This window comes from Ranitomeya variabilis, chromosome 5 (assembly GCF_051348905.1).
Source record: "Ranitomeya variabilis isolate aRanVar5 chromosome 5, aRanVar5.hap1, whole genome shotgun sequence".
Lineage (NCBI taxonomy): Eukaryota > Metazoa > Chordata > Amphibia > Anura > Dendrobatidae > Ranitomeya > Ranitomeya variabilis.
The window spans coordinates 232,616,153-232,641,809 of NC_135236.1; the positions used below are offsets into that span (position 1 = coordinate 232,616,153).

General features: G+C 39.6%; 1 protein-coding gene across 2 annotated transcripts in view; it reads left to right on the forward strand.

Moving 5' to 3' along the window:
* Positions 1 to 25,657, forward strand: part of ENTREP2 (endosomal transmembrane epsin interactor 2) — a 1,414,087-nt gene that overhangs the window by 542,034 nt on the left and 846,396 nt on the right. The gene's annotated exons all lie outside the window — the stretch shown is intronic.

Here is a 25,657-nt window from a genome sequence, read left to right on the forward strand (position 1 = left end):
TTCCTGTGTCTCCGCCATATCCAGTTTGTCCTGGGCATTCACCATAACCTGCCTGTCCTGTGTTTCCGCTATATCCAGTCCGTCCTGGGCGTCCGCCATATCCTGCCTATTCTTAGTCTCAGTCATTGCCAGTCTGTCCTGTGTCTCCGTTATAGCCAGTTCTGCGTCTTTTCCACTCCTACTTCCTGTCCTCGGGTATCAGCTTCTGTGGCAATAGTCTCCCTCGGGCCTGCCCCTAACACTCCCTGTATTGGGGGTTGTCCATGATGCCAGCTCACCCTTGGGAGGTTCGTTGTCATGGTTCTACGGGTACACTTTAGGAGTTCTAAAAGATCTAACACAAAACTGGGAGCTAATAAATCATTTTGGAAAAAAATGATTTTTTATTTTCACGGCTCTGTGTTATAAACTTCAGTAAAACACTTGGGAGTTCAAAGGTCTCACAACACATCTAGATAAGTTGCTTGGGGGTCTAGTTTCCAATATAGGGTCACTTGTGGGGGGTTTCTACTGTTTAGGTACATCAGGGGCTCTCCAAACGCAACATGACGCCCGCAGACATTCCATCAAAGTCTGCATTCAAAAACGGTGCTCCTTTCCTTCCGAGCTCTGCCATGCACCTCAACGATGGTCCCCCCACATATGGGGTACCAGCATACTCAGAACAAATTGCACAACAACGTTTGGGGTCCAATTTCTTTTGCTACCCTTGGAAAAATAAAAAATTGGGAGCGAAAAAATCATTTTTGTGGAAAAAATATGATTTTTTTATTTTTACAGCTCTACATTATAAACTTCTGTGAAGCACTTGGGGGTTTAAAGTGCTCACAACACATCTAGATAAGTTCCTTAGGGAGTCTACTTTCCAAAATGGTTTCACTTGTGGGGGCTTTCTACTGTTTAGCACATCAGGGGCTCTCCAGATGCGACATGGCATCTGATCTCAATTCCAGCCAATTTTGCATTGAAAAGCCAAACAGCGCTCCTTCCCTTCCCAGCTCTGCCATGCGCCCAAACAGTTGTTTACCCCCACATATTGGGTATCGGTCTACTCAGGACAAATTGCACAACAACTTTGGGGTCCAATTTCTCCTGATACCCTTGGGAAAATAAAAATTGGGGCAAAAAGTTCATTTTTGTGAGAAAAAAAATGATTTTTTATTTTTACGGCTCTGTTACCCTTGTTAAAATAAAACAAATTGGATCTGAATTAAATTTTTTGTGAAAAAAAAGATAAAATGTTCATTTTTTTAAACATTCCAAAAATTCCTGTGAAGCACCTGAAGGGTAAATAAACTTCTTGAATGAGGTTTTGAGCACCTTGAGGGGTGCAGTTTTTAAAATGGTGTCACTTTGGAGAATTTTCTATCATATACACCCTGTGCAGAATTATTAGGCAAGTTCAATTTTAGAGGACTATTTTTATTATTGATCAACAACTATGTTCTCAATCAACCTAAAAGACTCATAAATATCAAAGCTTAATATTTTTGGAAGTTGGAGTGTTTTTTTTTAGATTTGGCTATCTTAGGAGGATATCTGTGCAGGTAACTATTACTGTGCAGAATTATTAGGTAACTTAATAAAAACCAAATATATTCCCATCTCACTTGTTTATTTTCACCAGGTAAACCAATATAACTGCACAAAATTTAGAAATAAACATTTCTGACATGCTAAAGCAAAATCCCCAAAAATTAGTGACCAATATAGCCACCTTTCTTTATGATGTCATTCAACAGCCTTCCATCCATAGATTCTGTCAGTTGCTTGATCTGTTTACGATCAACATTGTGTGCAGCAGCCACCACAGCCTCCCAGACACTGTTCTGAGATGTGGACTGTTTTCTGTCCCTGTAGATATCACATTTTATGAGGGACCACAGGTTCTCTATGGGGTTCAGATCAGGTGAACAAGGGGGCCATATCATTATTTTTTCTTCTTGGAGACCTTTACTGGCCAGCCACGCTGTGGAGTAGTTGGAGGCATGTAATGGAGCATTGTCCTGCATGAAAATCATGTTTTTCTTGAGCGATACCGACTTCTTCCTGTACCACTGCTTGAAGAAGTTGTCTTCCAGAAACTGGCAGTAGGTCTGGGAGTTGAGCTTCACTCCATCCTCAACCCGAAAAGGTCCCACAAGTTCATCTTTGATGATACCAGTTCATACCAGTACTCCACCTCCACCTTTCTGGCATCTGAGTCGGAGTGGAGCTCTCTGCCCTTTACTGATGCAGCCTCTGGCCCATCCATTTGGCCCATCAAGGGTCACTCTCATTTCATCAGTCCATAAAACCTTTGAAAAGTTGGTCTTAAGATATTTCTTGGCCCAGTCTTGAGGTTTTATCTTATGTTTCTTGTTCAAAGGTGGTCGTTTTTCAGCCTTCCTTACCTTGGCCATGTCCCTGAGTATCGCACACCCTGTGCTTTTTGTTACTCCAGTAATATTGCAGCTCTGAAATATGGCAAAACTGGTGGCAAATGGCATCCTGGCAGCTTCACGCTTGGTTTTCCTCAATTCATGAGCAGTTATTTTGTGCCTTTTTTGCCCAACACGCTTCTTGTGACCTTGTTGGCTATTTGCCATGAAACGCTTGATTGTTTGGATATCACGCTTCAAAAGTTTGGCAATTTCAAGACTGCAACATCCCTCTGCAAGACATCTCATAATTTTGGACTTTTCAGAGCCCATCAAATCTCTCTTCTGACCCATTTTGCCAACGGAAAGGAAGTTGCCTAATAATTAAGCACACCTTATATAGGGTTTGGTGTCATTAGACAACACCCCTCCTCATCACAGAGATGCACATCCCCTGGTTTACTTAATTGGTAGTTGGCTCTCAAGCCTGAACAGCTTGGAGTAGGACAACATGTATAAAAAGTATCATGTGATCAAAATGCAACTTGCCTAATAATTCTGCACACAGTGTAGACCCCTCAAAGTGACTTCAAATGTGATGTGGTCCCTAAAAAAAATGGTGTTGTAAAATATGAGAAATCCCTGGTCAACGTTTACCCCTTATAACTTATAAATAAAAATTGTAGTTCAAAAATTGTGCTGATGTAAAGTGGACATGTGGGAAATGTTAATGTTACTTAAGTATTTTCTGTGACATATCTCTGTGATTTAAGGGCATGAAAATTTTAAGTTGGAAAATTGTGAAATTTTCAAAATTTTCACCAAATTTCTGTTTTTTTCACAAATAAACGTAAGTCATATCAAATAAATTTTACCACTAACGTGAAGTAAAATATGTTACGAGAGAAAAAAGTCAGAATCACAGGGATCCATGGAAGAGTTCCAGAGTTATTACCTCATAAAAGGAGAGTGGTCTGAACTGTAAAAATTGGCCGGGTCATTAACATGCAAACCACCCTTGGGGGTTATGGGGTTAAAAAGGGCACAAACCTTTATTATCCACAATGCATTTCAATAGATAAAGGCGGTCAATGAAATAATTGATTAATCCAAAAGACACCCATGAGGAGCCAGAGGGAATATATAAAAACAATTGATGCAACAATACAGAAATAAATGTAAAAACACTTATTGTGAGACATAATATAAAAATATAAAAATAAAAATTACATATGCAAAAAAAAAAAAAATATATATATATATATATATATATATATATATATATATATATATATATGTATACCCTGTATGTATGTGTGTGTGTGTGTGTATATATATATATATATATATATATATATATATAGTTTAATGACTAACAATATTATCTATGGTAAGTCAAGCATGCATTGTTTGAATAGTGTGGCCTACATAATGGAGGCTACATGTGCATTGTAGCAAATAAATTTCAAAAATTTTCAGTTCACATAACATTTAATGGTATGATTGGCGCCTGTTATGTTCAATGTAAATGTTTTTGCACCATTCTGAATGGAGGAGCAACATAAATATTTGGGAGTTTTACAAGCAAAACATCCTGGATTTAAAATAACATAAGTTCCTAGAGGTTTCAATGTGGTATTACTAGGAGCAACTAAATTATGTAGGTTATGATTCTTTCTGAAAATTGTTTTTGGTTTGTCAGGAAGGCTTTTAAAAAGAACAGGGTCTCCTTTTAAAATAAACCAATATTTTTAAAACACATTCTTAATAGATACATGGGATTGATTATAGGTAGTAAGAAAACTCCATTTCATCAATTCAGAAGTGGTAGTGTTAATGGGTTTCGAATAAATTTTCAACATCATATGGACATCACTCCGCAATATTCCAGCACCCTGCCTCCTCCTGCCACTTCAATGGCCACATATACATTGGCTCCACATAAGGTTGAAATACCTTTAGTCAAGGGGAATTCCAGTCATTCATTATTTTTTTTGAAAACCGCTCAATAAATAGCTTTTTATAAGCAACATAAAAAAAACACTGATTAAGGGCTCAAGAAGCTCTATCTCTACAAAGGTCACACCACAGGTTTCCTTAGATGGGAAGGATTCAACTAATTTTAAAGGCAATTCTACACAATTTTCTTTTAATACATTAGTATCATCTCATCCTGATAAATCTAAGGCACCTATGGCTAATCATATTCATGATAATTCAGATACTCCTCAGACTGGGATTTCTATATCAAATAATCCATTTGTAATTACCACTACACAAATTGATGATTCCTTTCATTTGACTGATCTTTCTTTATTAACCATTCATGATGAAACCTCTTTTGAACAATCTTTCACACATAAACAACCATCTGTGTTGGTTAGTATGTTACGTACAACTGATCCAATACAGATTAGTGTTAATTCCTCTTGAACCCCACCCCAGGGCGATTTATTTCAATGTTCCTCTTGTAGTTATGATGACCACACCTTGGTTATTGAATCGAACCTTATAGACAAAGAAAATAGTTCCAATATTTCTGTGTCTAATTCTGTTTCTGATCCTATCTCTGAATTAGTTCCTGATAAAAATTTGGGTATTAATGCTTTAGGGGTCGGTGACCTAAAAAATAAATCTCCTTCTACTCCATTTAAATCTGCAGACATTGAGTTTCGCTGTCATGAATCCCTTCCGTGTTGCCTCCAATTCGTCACGTATCCGCTCTCAACAAGTGACTTGGGGTTGTACCTGCAAGGGTTAATCTATCTCCCCACTCTCAGTCCAGCATTCAACCTCTGTCCTATGCTGTAATGGGAGCATAAATCACACACCGACACAGCAGGCCACACACCCGCTCATACACGCTGCCACCACTCACCGAACACACGGGCAATGAGTCCCGGAAATATTGCTACTACTGTCTATCACTCATAAGGATCAAACAGTCTAAGGCTATGGATTATTTAGAACATATGAGGTTCAACTTATTACGTTTAAAACTTTAATATAAAAAGGTACAGTGCTTACAGTAAAAAAATGTATAAAAATATGGTAATAAAAAGACATACAGGTATGCAAAACAGTATAAAATAAACAGGAGAAAACTTACAGAAATAGCTAACTTGTAGTCTGCTTCTGCTCCCTGAGGGGGGATAAATATGGGCTGGATCACATCAGCTAGGTTGACCCTCAATATGTGAACAATTTTGAATGTATACAAGCCAAATTTATAGAGTCACCATGGAGGTCAGATTTCTAAACTAGCCCCTCAAGTTGGTATTCTAATTGCTTGTTTTTGATTGGACCACGGCCGTGTCCCCAAAGAATATATTATTTTCTCTGAGATTCTGTGTGCAAAGCTTCCCACAGATAGTGTCAGGCTGTACTTGACATATCTCTTCCAAAGAGCTAGGAAGTGTCAAATCTTCCCTTTCTTCTTGGTTCCCAGCACGACCCCCTGGTGAGATTGGAGACAGAAGTCTGCTGTCTCAGGAAAATACATATTAACACCTGGGTGAGACCTGCAGACTTCAGGACAGATGTTAAATTATTGCTAGTCACACTATAATCCTATACATAGTTCACTGCACACATATATATTTATACATATTTCACCACACTCCCTTGTTATTAATTGAACCTACATCTATATTCCCTAATATTTCCTTTAAGAATACTAAGATCACTTAGTTTTCTCAAGTAGCTCCAGGTCGTCATCCAAAGAGAAAACAAGGATGTAGGGGGAGCGGCAAATACAAAATTTGTGCTACCCCTGGATCACCTCTGGTGTTTTGTCAGCTCTGATTACAACTTTGTAATCGTCAGTTGACATGCATTCAAGTGCAGTCTTGAAAAGTTGAACATATGGATTGTTTAAGTGAAGGGACTGCTGCAAGTTAGTGACAATAACAAGGCGAGTGTTTGGAATTAATGAGCATCTCTGCTGAGCCTCTACTTCTACATTTCCCATGAAATAGAGTTGAAGAAATTGAGGTTCTTTTCCTTGTAATGGAAGCAGTGAGCCAATTGAGTGGTAAATTTATCCTTAAAATTTAAACGTGGGCATAAATCCAGGTGAAAAAACTTCTCTTTTTACACCAAATGATGTCATTTGGAAGCAGGAGTTGTACTTCCTGATGATATCCAAGAAATGGTTTGATATTGCAGTGGTGCCTGTCATTAGAGACTTGAGGGGATCTGGAGGTGAGAGGAGAGGAGGCTGTATTACCTTGCCATTTGCACAGCATAAACCTGGCGGTTAATCTTTCCACTTCTTCAGGGCATTGCAGTACATGGAGACCACATCCATTTTTCCTATGTTAACTATTGGATTATCCTGATAGTTTATGTTTGAGTGGTAGCAAAAGGCAGAGTATTTCAAATTTCCAACATTTTTCTGTGTCCTTGTGGAAGCAGTTGCGATTCTCATATCTGTAAGTCTTGCTTCTCTCTGCTGAGATGTTTCAGTGTTCCATGAGGAAGCAGCTCTTGCCTCCAATTCTTCCATTTCTGTACTCAATTCTGTAAGTCTTGGCTCCCTTTCTTCTTTCTGTAAGTCTTGCTCATTGAGGCGTAATCCTTAGCAGTGGTTTCCTAGCAGCTATTTTACCATGAAGGCCTGCTGCACAAAGTCTCTTAACAGTTGTTGTAGAGATGTGTCTGCTGCTAGAACTCTGTGTGGCATTGACGTGGTCTCTAATCTGAGCTGCTGTTAACCTGTGATTTCTGAGGCTGGTGACTCAGACAAACTTGTCCTCAGAAGCAGAGGTGACTCTTGATCTTCCTTTCCTGGGGCTGTCCTCATGTGAGCCAGTTTCTTTGTAGCGCTTGATGGTTTTTGCAACTGCGCTTGGGGATACTTTCAAAGTTTTCCCTATTTTTCGGACTGACTGACCTTCATTTCTTAAAATAATGATGGCCACTCATTTTTCTTTACTTAGCTGCTTTTTTCTTGCCATAATACAAATTCTAGCAGTCTATTTAGTCGGACTATGAGCTGTGTATCCACCAGACTTCTGCTCAACACAACTGATGGTCCCAACCCCATTTATAATGCAAGAAATCCCACTTAATAAACTTGACAGGACACACCTGTGAAGTGAAAACCATTTCCGATGACTACCTCTTGAAGCTCATCAAGAGAATGCCAAGAGTGTGCAAAGCAGTCATCAAAGCAAATGGTGGCTACTTTGAAGAACCTAGAATATAAGACACAATTTCAGTTGTTTCACACTTTTTTGTTCAGTATATAATTCCACATGTGTTAATTCATAGTTTTGATGCCTTCAGTGTGAATGTACAATTTTCATAGTCATGAAAATACAGAAAAATCTTTAAATGAGAAGGTGTGTACAAACTTTTGGTCTGTACTGTATGTCACATGTTTGCTGCAGGAAGGGTAGGTAAGTCACGGCATGTTCATCTCTGGTGGTGAATTTTCTCACATGAGATTGAAACTATTTGACATGTTGGAATTCAACTTGCCTGACCCACATTTCTACCAACATTTGCAACCTGGAGAAGCAGCACAACCCAATATATATTCAATGGTCTTTCACAAATTGGTGAGTTTGGCTGACATTCATCTCATATGCAGTATCTCCTTTAGCTGTGATACTTGTCACAGCTAGTACCAAAAGTATATATTTGTGTACTATAAAGAAGTGGACATGGTGCTCGATGGAATGTGCCAGCCTCTTCAATGAGCTAATCACCATGAAGCTGGCTGCCTACTTGTAGTGGTTGCCGCAGGGTACTGCAAATCCATCTCCTGCTAATTTGAATAGGAGGAAGATGTGCAGTACCAAGCCTCAGTCACTACAAGTAGAAGGCCAGCTTTGCAAGTGAGTACTTCCAGCCAGCGGCCACTGACACTGATTATGCTGATCGGCAGAGGTGTCGGGTGTTGGACATCGGCCAAGCAGACATTGATGACCTATCCTGAGGATAGGTCATCAATGTAAAAGTAGTGAACAACCTCTTTAATGTCCATTTATACAGGTGGAAAAACTATCTGTAACCTGCACACATTAACAATATGGCCTATATAGCAATTCCATTGGCACTTGTTTACTTACATATACATGTCACAATTTTCTACAATATCTGACAATTTATATTATAACTGGCAGTAAATCCCACTTACACAAGGGAATTTTCTGGAACAAAATTTTTTTTTTGTCAATATACAAGATGTGATCAACCAAAAATGACTGAATTCTGCATAATGAAATAACATATCTAAGTTGGGCAGTAATCATACTTTTCATCATGTTAAAAATCACCATAAATGAATCTTCACAAACAAACTCCAACTGGCGGATCAGTATTCCAACTCTTACACAGTACTAATGGCTTTCTTATTTGTTTTTGTACACTAATAGCAAAAACTGAGGCAAATGACTTGGCCTTAAGAAATATCCCCTGAGAAAATCTCTCATTATTACAGTGTAAGGGATGGGAGCACCATAGCTGTGTGAACAAGTCATGCAGGAAATTGAATGTGGATACTAGAATAGGGTGATGCTAATTCAAATTATTCTGCCAACCAACGGACATGGTCATATAACCATGGCTTGTCGTGGTAATCCAGACACATTGTAAGCAGATAAATTAAAGACTTGTTTTTGTAAAGAATACATTGTTTGGAATATGTTTATATAAATCATTTACAGTACATGTCTGGCATTGAACAAACCTTAGTCAACAGTATTTATAGTATTTATGAGCAATAGCCATCTTATTTTTAATCTGAAAGTAATTATATATGTCCACATATAATGTACAGTATATGTTCTTCAAATGTACACACTTGCATCAATAGTAATTCACGCTGAATGTAAACTGTGAAGAATATATCCGCAGTTAATAATACTACAAATACTGTACTGTACTGCTTATTTCCAGGACAGAAAATTCACAGCATATTCTCCATATGTTAAGTCTAAAATTCAATAATTCTCTTCCATGAACCCGTCATGTCCCACGTGCTCCCAGAACTACCAGGAGTTGTGTCTGCATATATAAATACTCTGCCTCTGGGTGTGATTACAAAACTTACAAATGTCGGAGTCATTGCTAGCACTATACTTATTTTGAGAATGCGCAGCTTCTTTCCCTCAATGCAGTCATCCTCTGAAGTCAAATATATGCGTCCTGGCTTCAGAGAGGTGCAGTGCACATGATTGGAAGTCTTTTTTATTCAAATTTTTTATATCCAGAATGAAATTGTTATAATGGGTAATTGACTTATTTCTTGTTGGAAATTAAGCGGATTAGGATTGAATTGCTTTTTGTGTGTTAGGTTCTCCCTTGATAGCTGACCCACCTTCTGTCTGGCCACATCTAAAGCTTGCAAGTTATAGCCTTTTTCCTCAAACTGTTTAGTGATGTATTCAATTTCAGTATAGTAGTCTTCAATATTTGTACAATTTCTTCTTACTCTTGTGTATTGGCCTTTAGGAATATTTGTCAAACAGATTGGAAGGTCGCAGCTAGAAACATGTATGAAGTTGTTTGAATCAACATCTTTACGAAAGCATTTAGTCTTTAATGCATCGTTTTCCACATATATAGTAAGGTCCAAAAAATTTACCGTAGTTTGGCTAATGGTGGGTGTGAATTCTGTTGTGAATTCCGTTCTTGGGCTCCCTCCGGTGGTTGTAAATGGCACTTTTGTGAGTTCTGCCCTTGGGCTCCCTCCGGTGGTTTTGAGTGGAACTGCTGCTCCTTGGGTTTAGCTTTGCAGCTGCTTCCACTGATCGTCTCTCCTGGCTCTGCTATTTAGCCTGGCTCTAGTCTTCAGCCAGTGCCAGCTGTCAATGTTTCTTGGCTGGATTCAGATCTCTCCTTGGATTTCTCTGATAGCCTGTCCATTTCAGCAAATATAAGTCATTGCTTTTCTTTTGGTTGTCCACTTGCTGTGGACTTAATCGTTCAGCTAATGTTGTGTTTTTTCTTGTCCAGCTTGTCTGTATGATATATTCAGCTTAGCTGGAAGCTCTGGGGAAGCAGATTTGCCCCTCCACACCGTGAGTCGGTGTGGAGATTTTTTGTAAACTCTGCGTGGATTTTTAGCTTTTAATACTGACCGCACAGTATCCTTTTCTATCCTGTCTATTTAGTTAGAATTGGCCTCCTTTGCTAAATCTTGTTTTCATTCTGTGTATGTCATTTCCCTCTCCACTCAGTCAATATTTGTGGGGGGCTATCTTTCCTTTGGGGTTTTCTCTGAGGCAAGATAGCTTTCTGTTTCCATCTTTAGGGGTAGTTAGTTCTCAGGCTGTGACGAGGTGTCTAGGGAGTGACAGGAACATCCCATGGCTACTTCTAGTGTTGGTGTTAGGATTAGGAACTGCGGTCAGTACAGATACCACCTCCTCAGAGCTCGTCCCATGTTGCTCCTTAACCACCAGGTCATAACAGAATTCCAAGCCAAAGGCATTAGTGTTCAGACTTGAAATGAATAAACACAAATTGGCTATGGTTCCTCCCAAATAAACAAAATATTGTCAGCTATGGTTCCATCCCAAATAAACAAAATATTGTTGGATATAAAAAATTCACCAGTGTAATTCGCAAGCACTGGCCAATCTTGCAGGGTGACAAAAGAATTGAGGACCTATTACAGCAAATCCTAGATTCATTTACACAAAGGCCCAAAACTTAGGCCTACTCTTAGCCCCAACCACGAAATCAGTCTTCTCAGACAAAAAATTAATCTCAATATAACCAACATTCCACAAAACTGGGTTTATACCATGTGGAGGATGTTCTTGTTGCAAACATACATCCTCTAAAAAGACACTCCAAACTACTTTTGCGGGCTCAAATAAAACACAGGAGTTCCATATCAAACACTCCATCTCTTGCCAAACTACAGGGGTCATCTATATCCTCAGGTGTCCCTATGACAAAATATACTTAGGCAGAACAAAGAGATGGCAGAATAAAGGAGCATCTAGGGCATCCCTTATCCCGCCATTTTCTAGAGAAACATAACCATTCCTGTGTGGGTGTCTCCTTCTGTGGTATTCAAGTAGTCAAACAGAATCCTAGGGGAGGTGACTTTCAAAAACTCATGTCAAGGGTGGAATCCAAATGGATTTTTATTCTTGACAATCTAGCCCCGAAATGGCTTAATCATGAGATTGAACTTTATGCATTTTAACACTCCAATCATAAAATATCACTGTTTAGCGTCGTAATGACCAGAGGCAAGAGGTCTATGATGAGAATATATACAGTATACACCTATCTATATTTGTCTATTAATAATCACAGGTTAAGTCCTGAGACCATATAGCCCTACTCTGAATGCAACTATTTTATGGCTACACTATACATGTGTATATACATATATATATATATATATATATATATATATATATATATATATATATATACAGTATGTATATACATGTTTTAAAGGGAATCTGTCACCCCAATTTTCACCTATAAGCTAAGGCCACCGCCATCAGGGGCTTATCTACAGCATTCTGTAATGCTGTAGATAAGCCCCCGATGTAACCTGAAAGATAAGAAAAACAAGTTATATTATACTCACCTGGGGGGCGGTCCGGTGCGGTCTGGTCCGATGGGGGTCGCGGTCCGAGTCCGGTGCCTCCCATCTTCATGCGATGACATCCTCATCCTTCTGTCATGGCTTCTGTGCAGGTGTACTTTATCTGCCCTGTTGAGGGCAGAGCAAAGTACTGCAGTGCGCAGGCGCCGGGAAAGGTCCAAGAAGCCCAGAGCCTGCGTACTGCAGTACTTTACGCTGCCCTCAACAGGGCAGATAAAGTACACCTGCGCAGGAACCGCGACAGAAGCAAGGAAGAGGATGTCATCACATGAAGATGGGAGCCGCCGGACCCGGACCTGCGACACCCATCGGACCGGACCGCACCACATCGGACTGCCCCCCAGGTGAGTATAATGTAACTTGTTTTTCTTATCTTTCAGGTTACATCTGGGGCTTATCTACAGTATTACAGAATGCTGTAGATAAGCCCCTGATGGCAGTGGCCGAAGCTTATATGCGAAAAAGTAGGTGACAGATTCCCTTTAACATCCTTCCCCTATGTAATTTGTATCTAATCCCTCCCTACCTAGGAAGCCAGCTATTGGATCCAATCCATTTATAACCATTTTTAATTAATAAAACAATTTTGATATTTTTATATATTTTTTATATTTTTCATATACTGTATATTTTTTTATTTTTTTGATAAATATAACCAATTTTGGAGTGTATTTTTAACCTATACTAATAAAGGATCTTTATTAACCCTTAATTCACTGTTTCATCAGGTTAGTCTGTTTATGTCCCAAATGTGCAGCTCAACCCATATGGATGGAGGTACTAATTATTAGGCATTTTTTGGACTTTCCCTGGCATTTAATACATCATGTACCATAGCAAGTCATGCACTATTTAGTATTGTCCCCAACAAAAATGTAGCATATGCTGCAACATCCAAGACCAACCATATCATGGGTGACACACACAGATACATGTGATCCATTAACTGTTGCTCTGGAATGGGCTGCAGAGCGATTGGCGGGCGGTGTTATATAAGGATGGGCATCGTGAGGAAACCATAGCCCTGACGGAGAAGGTGTGTACCTTCGAAACGCGTTGGACATTTCTGGCCCATCCGCGCACCCGTCCACAGCCCCGTGATGTCACGATCTACCACACCTCCATTGCACTCCATTACAGCCTTGGCATTGCTTTCGGCCGGAGCATGCCAGGAGCCAGTGGTTCCCTGCACCTGCCAGCAGGATCCCCTCTATGGGAGGACACTCCCGCATTGTTCCCTGGCACATCCACAGCTTACCACCAGGAGTGCGTCATGCGCTGCAGCCTTGGAGCAGCAACAACAACAACAAAACCTCCTTAGGACGGATCATTTCTTTTGTACCCTGACACATTATACCACTACCGATAACGTAGGTAAGTGCTTATTAGTAGAGTTAATCACTCCTCACTTGCTTTTTGTCTACGTAATTGTCAGGGGTCTGGTATATAGCTGTATTTCTTTTCTCTCTGCTTTTAAACAGTGGCACTTTACACCACCAACACTGGTATGTACTAAACGCATAAGGTACTACTGGTGCTCTTACCAGTGCCAACTTAATCAGTGTTACCTTTAGTGCGATGATTATTTTATTTATACAAAGATGTTACATTAGTTGAGGCAGGGGATGATGAGGGGATTTATTACATTTTTTGTTGACTTGGGGTTGAGGAAAACTCACAGTTGAGGAAAAAGTAGATTCTGGATATGTTTTTGAGTTGACAATGGTAGGTGGTGGTAAGGGCTTGTACATCTTGATTAATGGCCCGAGCAGAGTCAAAGGTTACACCCAAGCAGCAGAATTGAGAGACAGGGGAAAGTGTGGAATAAATTATTATTATACATAAGTCTAATAGGGATGTCATGGGAGATGGAGGAAACTATGGAGGTTCAACTATAATTCCCAAGCAGCAAGCTTTCTGTCTTGGGATCATATTTGACACAGAACTTTCCTTTATTCTCTATATCAAATCACTCACTCGCTCATGTCACCTGCACCTTGAAAACATCTCCAGAATCCAACCTTTTCTCATCTTTGAAAATACAAAATCTTTTACTGTCGCTCTTAATCATTCTCATCTGGACTACTGCAACTCTCTGTTGATTGGTCTCCCTCATACTAAATGTTTCCTCTGCAATCCATCCTGAATGTGGCAGCCAAGGTTGTATTTCTGTCCTGCCATTACACCAATGCCTCCACCCTGTGCCAATCATTGCACTGGTTAATCATCCGCTATAGAAAGCAATATACTGCATCATTCCCAATCTGATTACTTCCTAGACCTCACATTTTTAACCATGCTCTATAAACATGTGTCTTTAGATAGGCCCAACACCTCACTTCCTTCATTTAACTCTTCCGTTTCCCCTTTCTAAATTTTACTCAGAATCTGGTCCCTACTATTTATTTGTCTCTTGGTAGCTGTACTTAGTTAGGCAAATAATGGTAAATGCAGCAATATTTGAAAAGCCCTATTTGTCATAGTGATGGCTGAACCATACATGACAACCACTTTTTACGTTTTGTGTACTCCCATTTCCTTATAGATTGTAAGCTTGCTAGCAGGGACCTTACTCCTACTGTTGTTGTTGAATTATGTGTTACTCTGTAAGTCTGTACATGTCCCACTTAATTATAAAATGCAAAAGAGTATTTTGATGGTATTAAAATAAAATTAATTTAAATTAAATTAAATATTATTACTATTATTTTTTTAGTTTTAAAGATGATGAGTAGCACTATTTCTAGGGAAAATAGCATATCCTTTCGTCTAGTCTCAAACAACCCCATTAACTATTTGAGGCATCAATGCCTTATAATGTAAGTGATCTGGTTTTACCCAGTTAATGAAAACTACAGTCATAAGAGCAAAGGATAAATTATTCTGGACAATTGATTCTATTTTTCTTTGTATATGCTATATAACTAGAATTATTCATGCATGCATTTTACCTTTTAAACAGTCGTTAGGTGTATAGGGCCACAAGGTTATGAAACGTGAATCTTTGTTTGTTTGATCATGAAAACAAAGAGTTTTTAGAATGGCAGATAATTGAAGATGAAATCTGGGGGAGGATGGATTGAGAATGATTGGATCAAAATACAGAGAAGAAAGAAAAGAAAAAGCAAATGATGATTGATGAAATATTAATACTAGACAGCTGTACAGATCTTGAATTTTCATTAACTTAATACTGAACTCAGAATGCAAATGGGAAAGCAAGTCTTTGAAACAGAATGGCAATTCAGGTGTAACCAGTCAAATGTATATGAAATGATCTTTTATACAAAATGTGTATGTAAAAGAAAATCTGATGTTTTAAATATCTAGGGTAATTACCTGGAAATAATTATCATTTCATTGTTGTCTTCTGCCTTCATGACACACCAACAGGACTAATATATTTGTTTATAACACTTAGATTCATTAAGATTGGCATTGCATACCATGTACCAAATTCATTAAGAGTGCCGCTTAATGAATTTGGCATATCTTCTCAATTGCTTGCGCCTCCGTGCACCTGGCCAGTGACTAGAGTAGCATTTTTGGCAAAGGAAACAACAGCAATTTTATTGAATTAGACGAATGGGCGTAGTGGGCATCCCACCCTAGCCCCTCCCCAACTCCATTCATTTTGTCAGATCTGCTTCAAACTAGTGTGAAAAAATGGCAAAATTATTCTTCAACTCTGCATTCTTTTTCAAAGCAATTTACGTAAAGGCTTTCATGAATCAGGGTCAATATACTTAATATATATTTGATCCGTATTTTCGGCATAATGCATGGGGTGAAATCTATGGCAAATTTGCAAGAAAACCTGTGACAAAATCCATATGTAAGATATATTGATTTTGGTGCCGTTATTTTATTCAAATTTACTAAAGAAGAACCACAATTGATCTGTTTTGTGTCCATTCCCCCTTATGAAATTATGTATAGGTAGATGAAAAATTCTGTGTATGACGGTTTTAACTTTGCTCCTTCTCCTCATTTCATAGACAAGTATTTTTCTCTACCAGCTGTAAGAATAGCCCAATATTTTAGACCATAAACTTGATCAGTTCTAAGTTTCACAAACAAAGATCTATAAACAATATCACTGTACTACAGGATCCTTATTTTTGACCCATGATGATGATTATCTCTAAACTTTTGAACCCATGATGAAGCATTCATGAAACGTACGTTGGGTATGTTTGATAGGAGAGCTAATTTCATCTTAACTGTCAGGATGTATAATATTATATGTTTACATTAATTGACTTTTGACTACACTACAATTTTCCTAGGACTCTAGTCACTACTCATGGACAAACCGTTTGGCACGGTGTCATATACCAAGAGGGCTCGTCATAAACACATGGGGTAAGGCAAAGGCGTAGTCAGGTCACATTTCTGGGAAGTTAGTGGATCAAGACAAAAGGGCTAGGCAAACAGATGGTCAAAGGCAGGGCCAAAGATCGGGCAACAAAAATCAAATGCAGGAACATAGAGTACAGAGCAAACGCATCTGAGCTATGCTACAACTGGCACTAATTGGAGGCAGAGAGACCGCTAAATAGCCAGGTCACTCGATTAGGAGACACATGGAGGAAGCCCCAGTATGCCTCAGCCCTGATTGGACAGCTGACCTGTCACTCAACACACTGACGGCTCAACATGTCCCAGCTTCCGATTGGACAGCTGTCCATCACCACACCGACAGCTCAGCATGGTCCTGTCCTAGATTGGATGGCTGAACTGTCAGTCCCTGCTTCCAGACACTCCGATAGATGGAATCATGACATTTCACCTTGCATTCCACTCTTATTTCCATTGTGTAAATGTCATTATGAATCGATTACATTTTTTCCTTTATACTTGGATTACTCCTCCCAGGAGTTCTTTTCCTTTTGGTTCCCCATCAGTACATGTCAGTTGTCTCCTCTGTGTTGGGACAATTACCATTATGAACTTTTTTGTCATATCATTGTTTTTTGCATTAATGTATTTATTACCTTGATTCATTTTTTCCAGTCCTGCGCTTTATCATTATTGACCCCTAATTATCTCTAAAGCAAGAATAATTTTAATGATTGCTTCTGATTTGTCAGACAATCAACTACAGTGGCTGTTGATATTATGAAAAACATGATAAAACATTATTACCAATATTTGAAAGAGAACATGAGATGTGAAATAATAATTCAGATGTAGGTTTATGTGAATAATGTTTTATCACTTTATAATGAAATGTTTTGCGGCTTCTAATATATTTTGGGGCAAACAGTCTTAAAATGCAGTCTTAAAATGCAATAAATTGATCACAGTGGATCATAAACTGTCATAAATTTGTTGCTGTCTAGTCAAGGTTTATAAGTTTATACCACCTTTTTTAGGCTTTCTTTGAGTCTGTTTTTTAAACTGAAAAAAAAATGCTGTAGAGAATTGATAAACTTGGTGTATTAAAAAAAGCAAGCATACAATGTCGTTATGTCCTGAGGAACTTTGAAACGCGTTGAATAAAACCACTATCTTTTATTTCAAATACATCTGATCTTTCATCTTATTCAGCGGCGCGGTATTTATCCACTCTTCTCAACACCTGTGATACGATTCTCTCATGCTAGAGAATCAGATCACTCTAAGCTGACACTCAGCTGAAACTCTGATCACAGTTGGAGTTGAATGTCACCTACCATCGAACCCTTCAAAAAGAGCCTGAATACCTACCTTTTCCGGCAAGCCTACAACCTGCAGTAACCACCAATCGACCAAACCACTGCACGACCAGCTCTATTCTCACCTGCTGTATCCTCACCCATCCCTTGTAGATTGTGAGCCTTCGTGGGCAGGGTCCTCTCTCCTCCTGTACCAGTTGTGACTTGTATTGTTCAAGATTATTGTACTTGTTTTTATTATGTATACCCCTCCTCACATGTAAAGCGCCATGGAATAAATGGCGCTATAATAATAAATAATAATAATAATAATGTCATTACCATAATCTATCCGATTATCTTCGAAGAAATAATCATTGCTTTTGGGCATTAAGGGTGTAAGCACAGGTTAAGTATTTGATCTAGAAATTTCTGCACCATTTCTGCATCTCTTGGCAGGAAAAACACTACTTAAAATTGGTGCATCTTTTACTCGTTTTTTGATGCAAATTTTCCTCCACTCATTAGTATGAGTGAAATCTGCTGCAAAAAATGCTGACGGAATTCACATGCTGCAGATTTAAATCTTCACCAAATCTGGAAGGAAAACCTGGATTTGGCTTACAAATACCTATTGAAAAAACTTGTAAAGTACTCAGCCTGTGCACCTGGCTTAAAGGGAAATATTGAAGATTCTCATTAACAGTGTATTGGAAAATTGCATAACTTTTCACTACACAACGTATAAGTTTAACTGTGATACCTCTTTAAATTTCACTATTTTCTTTACCAGTGGGTAATTTAGTTGTCCTGTTTTTTTTTCTAGAAGTTTCATAACCTATTATGCCAGATGCATACTTTTTCATTGTTTGCTTTACGTTCATAGTATTTTATATAAAATTCATATCTCTCCTAATCGTAGTTTTCTAAGCTATGTCCTTATTCTTCAGTGGATATAGAAACATGCATGTGTCAGCTCAGGGACACCATGTCTCGGTTCTGCAGATAGTGTTAGACAGCTGAAGTATAGAAACATTACAAAGCTGACAATGCCGTGACTTGGTTTATTTGAAATGTTGAAAACAAAGACCCCTTTAAAGCTTCTCCGCTTTATAGGAAATGTCAGACTGTAGTTTCTTGTCTATCTCAAAATAAATTCATAATCCTTTGGAACATCTATTAAAGTCCTGCTGCTGTTTTAAAAGAATATAAAAATAATTACATTTCATAGCAGTACAAACATGAACAATAAATGCTAATACATCATGTCCCCAGGAGTAGATTGTAAAACTAGATACATAATTGGGGAAAATAAAGTAGATCTAAGTGAGGGGAAATCATTTTCTCTAAGTTTTGGTGAAAAGTTGGAATAACAACTTTTCAAAAGATTTCTTGTGTTTCCATGACTTGTTTCTGCACAAATAGGCATATTACCACTATATAGCGAATTTCCATAATCCCTACCTTCATTATTTCTGTAAGTACACATTTTCGTGTCATCAAGATCAGGAATTGTTAGACTAAAGGTTTGGACTTAAAGGCTCTGTTCTACTAAATGTATAGGTCCCTTCAGTGTAGAAATCCTCAGCCTGGTTCTTCTTTAATCCTCATTAGAAGTTCAGGTGCATTAAGCTGTACAATCATCAGGGTGGGACTGTAGGGTGGGACTGTGGGTGGGGTCTTCATCTCTGCCATGACTCCTCAGTTGCCTCTGGTATTCGTATCTTCATACTGTTTAAAACTTTGTGCCAGCATCGTCCTAGCCATGGGCAGCACTTAGATTGAGCTGGTTGCAGATTTCGGTAAAATGGTACAAATATAAGCAGAAATACCAGAAAGCGGCTCCTAGACAGAGAGGCATTTTGGATGTACTATTTTTATACTTGTCATCCTAATTGTCTTAATCTGAGATGTGAATTAATGTTCCATTATTAGCGCATAACCTTTCAATGTTCACATGTATATTTTTTATCTATACAATTGTGATGTTTGTATAGATTTTCTTACATTGGTGTGTTTCTACTTTGTGTTATCCTGTGACGTTTTTATTTAATTGTGACACCCTATCATGTGGCTGCACTATTTTTGTTCTCATTGGTGGATGTTCTTATAAATGAACTTGCACACAGCGCATCTGTAGCTTTGATAAAGAACGTAATGTGTGTTCGAAACGCTTAGCTGTGTCTACCCTCATGGTGGAATCCTTTTAGTCCAATACATTTTGCAATTTACAAAGCTGGGACCTATCTTCCTTTCTTCTTTCACAAGTGGTCCTTTGCAGTTCCGTGCCTCAAGACGCCTGGAGCCGGGGTGAGCTGTTTTAATTTTTCTCATTTTACAAATATAAGCGCATGCTCACATTGTCCTCCTGGTGGTTTTCAGTAAAATGGCGCCTGTGGCAACGCATGCACAGATTGTGATCTTTGTCATTTCCTGAAGCCCACCGCAAGATGAATGAACACAAGTGCCTCCCACTCTTAGAATGGCTCTGGTGTGAAATTTTAAACAGTATGAAGATGTGAACACCAGAGGCAGCTGAGGAGTCATGGCAGGGATGTAAACCCTAGTCACAGTCCCGTCCCACAGGCCTGCCCCGATGCACGAACAGTTTAATGCAGCCAAACTACTGAAAACAATTAAAGAACAACTAGGCTGTGGATTTCTATGCTAAAGACATATTTTAAATTAGTAGACTAGTGCCTTTATGTCTTTACCTTAAGATTAACATGCCTGATCCTCATGACAGGTTTTGTTTAAGCAGAGAGGGATCCTCGTGGAGTAATACTTATTTTCTGAGCCAATCAGATGGCTCCTGTCAGTGCAATCTCTTGCCTGTTCATTTACATGACAAATTATAGCTGCAAACCTCTTCTCATTGATCCCTTGCTCTCCTGTTTATCTTTTTTTATTGTTTTACACTAGACAGACTACAGAGCCAGCCCGCAGAAGAAGGGCTACAGGCTACTGGAAGATGATGAAGATGCTATTTTATCCAGCTATTATATTTTAGAAAGATTATTATACAAATTGGACAATAGTATTGAGACACATCTTAATTATTACATTCATGTTTCTCATTTAGTCCCATTGCCACAGGCATATAAAATCCAGCACCTAGTCATGCAGTCTGCCTCTACAAACATTTATTGAAAACATGAGTTATTCGAAAAAAAATCACTGAATTTGAGCATTGTAATGTAATATAAGTCAGTTCATGGCATTTCTCTGTTCCTAAATATTCCATAATCAGCCAAGACTGGTATCATTGAAAAGTGGAAGCATTAGGAAACACAGCTACTAAGGCACAAAGTGGAAGACCCTGCTGAGTTACAGAGTGGAGTCACATAAGCACAAAAACTGTGTGCCAGGAGCCTTATGACATAGGTTTCCATAACTGAGCAACTGACTGAACACAAGCCTTATATCACCAATCACAATGCTGAGAGTTGAGTGTAGTGGTGTAAAGCATTGTTTCACTAAATTCAAGAACAGTGGTAAGTGGTAACTTGTTCTGTATTGTGACAAACTACAGTTCATTCCTTACTGGCAGTCTAATGGTTGGGATAATGCCAGGAAAACTTTACCTGTCTAACTGCATTGTGTCAACTGTAAAGTTGGTTGGAAAAGGAAATATACTATCAGATTGTTTTCCAAGGTTTGTCCTAGGCCCTTAATTTCAGTAAAGGAATATCTTGGTGCTTCAGCATGCCGAGACATTTTAGATAATTTTACAATTCCGACTTAGTTGACAATTGAGGAAATGCCCTGTTCTATTCCAGAAGGACTGTGTCACAGTGCACAAGGTAGGGAATTCCTGCCTCCTGCTTGTATCCACATGGATTTTTTAAATTAGATTGAATAAACTTGGAAAAATATTTTATAAAACAAGAAGCTGGAATCACCCGTTCTTTTTCTCCATTGAATACTGCGCCTGTCAGAGCGCTACTACCTGCTTCTTGGACATATTTCGGTAAACTGGTTTAACATTTTCTATATTTTAGGGTCCATAAAGACATGTGTGAGTTTAGTGTGAGCAAAATGTGTCTGGTTGAACAGACCACTTATCTCAACTTCATTGAACACCTTTAATGGAAACTAGAAGCCATGTTCACTCACCAAACATCAGTGCCTGACCTCACAAATACTCTTCTGGAGGAATAGTCAAAAACTCTCACAATCTAAAAAATCTTAGAGAAAGCTTTAACAGAAGTTTGGAAGCTTTTATAGCTACAAATAGAGGATCAAGTCCATATTAATTATAGATTTAGAGTGGAACATAATAAAAGCTCCCGTATGTTTAATGTGTAGGTGTTCCAATACCTTTGTTCATATTAGGCACCAATTCACGAAGACTGGCAATTTGCATACAAGGCTTAGTGAGCAACATGCAGTAAATGCACCGAATACATTAAAAGGTGCAGGCCTCTCAACGAATTCAGCACATCTTTTTAGTGGAGTGCGCATCCGTGCACTTTACCAAAAATGTTACATCAGTCATAGACGGGAGTAACATTTCTGACATAAAAAACGCCACCACTACAGATGAAAACACAAAAAGTTGGAAAATGTGTGCACAACTCTGCATTTTATGACGATTTTCTGTCGGAATAGCTTTCATTAATCGGGACCATAGTGAATTATAACATTTTACTAAGTACACATTAAGCATAAATATTTAATGTGTTAATTTGAGCTATAATATATTGCCCCTCAATAAACAATGTGAGACAGGACCAAACAGAGGTGCCCAGGATGAACTTGTTCCTCCTCTTCATGCATATAACCTTTAGTTGGAAAGGTCGCAGTCTGACTGTGCCTTTTCCATGGATCATTGGCAATCAGTCAGATATCTATGACTTGAAATCAACAGTTTGTAAAAGCTAAAGCTAATAAAAGCCATGCTTGGAGTTTATCATCAGCTCAGCCCCTTCCATTTGGGGTCTGTAAAGATTTTATAACTTTTAACGTTTCCTAGGAGCATCATTCTTGTATCTCAGAGATGCATTTGGTTAATGTTTGTGTAAGATTTGTGCTCCAGCCTTGTGATATTTACAGTGGATCTTTTCTTCATTAAACAATTGGTGGTCTTAAAGGTCAGACAGGCCGAATGCCATCTTCTATACAACCATGTTGGTTATTTGCTATGGAAAGAAAAGGAGTTTAAAACAGTCTACGCTTGAGTTGCAGTTACAGATTGTATTTAAATGGTTATATGTTATGATCCCAATGGCAAGGATCTCAGAGATTACAGCAAAAGTCTGCAAACATAAATACCAGCTCATAGGGACGTGGTAACTAGGCTGACCATATACCTGATCCTAGCACAAACACTAACAGTAGCTGGGGAACGTGCCTACGTTGATCCTAGACGTCTCGCGCCAGCCGGAGAACTAACTAACCCTATCAGGGAAAATAAGACCTCTCTTGCCTCCAGAGAAAAGACCCCAAAGTAATACAAGCCCCCAACAAATAATAACGGTGAGGTATGAAGAAAAGACAAACGTAAGAATGAACTAGATTTTAGCAAAGAGAGGCCCACTGACTAATAGCAGAAAATAGTAAGATGACTTACATGGTCAGCAAAAAACCCTGCAAAATATCCACGCTGAATATCCAAGAACCCCCAAACCGACTAACAGTGAGGGGGAAGAAAATCAGCCCCCTAGAGCTTCCAGCAATATCAGGAATCACATTTTGTACAAGCTGGACAAAAATATGAACAAAGCAAAATAACAAAAAATAAGGAAGCAGGACTTAGCTTATCTTGCAAAGAACCAGGACCTGAAGACAGGAGCAAACAGAAATGAACTGATTACAACGATGCCAGGCACTGGACTGAGAATCCAGGAAGTTTAAATAGCAACACCCCAGGCCTAACGAAGCAGGTGAGTACCAACCTGGTAAAAGACAATCCAAGTGCCAAAACACTAGTGACCACAAGAGGGAGCCAAGAAGTATAGTTCACAACAGTACCCCCCCTTTAAGGAGGGGTCGCCGAACCCTCACCAAGACCACCAGGGCGACCAGGATGAGCAGCGTGGAAGGCACGAACCAAATCAGCCGCATGAACATCAGAGGCGACAACCCAGGAATTATCCTCCTGACCATAGCCCTTCCATTTGACCAAATACTGAAGCCTCCGTCTAGAGAGACGAGAATCCAAGATCTTCTCTACCACGTACTCCAACTCGCCCTCAACCAACACCGGAGCAGGAGGCTCAACAGCAGGAACCACAGGCACAACGTACCGCCGCAACAAAGACCTATGGAACACGTTGTGAATGGCAAACGACACCGGAAGATCCAAATGAAAAGAAACCGGGTTAAGAACTTCCAAAATTTTATAAGGACCAATAAAGCGAGGCTTAAACTTAGGAGAGGAAACCTTCAGAGGGACATACTGAGAAGACAACCAAACCAAATCCCCAACATGAAGTCGGGGGCCCACACCGCGGCGGCGCTTGGCAAAACGCTGAGCCTTCTCCTGTGACAACTTCAAGTTGTCCACCACATGATTCCAAATCCGCTGCAACCTATCCACCACGGAATCCACCCCAGGACTGTCAGAAGACTCAACATGACCCGAGGAGAAACGAGGATGAAAACCAGAGTTGCAGAAGAATGGTGAAACCAAAGTAGCGGAACTAGCCCGATTATTAAGGGCAAACTCCGCCAATGGCAAGAAGGTCACCCAATCATCCTGGTCCGCAGAAACAAAACATCTCAAATAAGCCTCCAGTGTCTGATTAGTTCGCTCCGTTTGACCATTAGTCTGAGGATGGAAGGCAGATGAAAACGACAAATCAATGCCCATTTTAGCACAAAAAGATCGCCAGAATCTGGACACAAACTGGGATCCTCTGTCGGACACGATATTCTCCGGAATGCCGTGTAAACGAACCACATTCTGAAAAAACAAAGGAACCAGATCGGAAGAGGAAGGCAACTTAGGCAAGGGTACCAAATGGACCATCTTGGAAAAACGATCACACACCACCCAGATGACAGACATTCCTTGAGACACCGGAAGATCAGAAATGAAATCCATGGAAATGTGTGTCCAAGGCCTCTTCGGGACGGGCAAGGGCAGAAGCAACCCACTAGCATGAGAACAACAAGGCTTAGCCCGAGCACAAGTCCCACAGGACTGCACAAATGACCGCACATCCCGTGACAAGGAAGGCCACCAAAAGGACCTAGCCACCAAATCTCGGGTACCAAAAATTCCCGGATGCCCTGCCAACACCGAGGAATGAACCTCGGAAATGACTTTGCTGGTCCATTTATCAGGAACAAACAGTCTGTCGGGTGGACAAGAGTCAGGTCTACCAGCCTGAAATCTCTGCAACACACGTCGCAAATCAGGAGATATGGCCGACACGATTACTCCCTCTTTAAGAATACCAGCCGGCTCCGAGACTCCAGGAGAGTCAGGCACAAAGCTCCTAGAAAGAGCATCAGCCTTAACATTCTTCGAACCAGGCAGGTACGAGACCACAAAGTCAAAACGAGAGAAAAACAATGACCAACGAGCCTGTCTAGGATTCAGGCGCTTAGCAGACTCGAGATACATCAGATTTTTGTGATCAGTCAAGACCACCACACGATGCTTAGCACCCTCGAGCCAATGACGCCACTCCTCAAATGCTCACTTCATGGCCAACAACTCCCGATTACCAACATCATAGTTCCGCTCAGCAGGCGAAAACTTCCTAGAGAAAAAGGCACATGGTCTCATCACAGAGCAACCAGAGCCTCTCTGTGACAAAACAGCCCCAGCACCGATCTCAGAAGCATCCACTTCAACCTGAAAGGGAAGTGAGACATCAGGCTGGCACAAAACAGGCGCCGAAGTAAACCGGCGCTTCAGCTCCTGGAAGGCCTCCACGGCTGCAGGGGCCCAATTAGCCACATCAGAACCTTTCTTGGTCATATCCGTCAAAGGTTTAATAACGCTAGAAAAATTAGCGATAAAGCGACGGTAGAAATTAGCAAACCCCAAGAACTTCTGAAGACTCTTAACAGACGTGGGCTGAGTCCAATCATGAATAGCTCGGACCTTGACTGGGTCCATC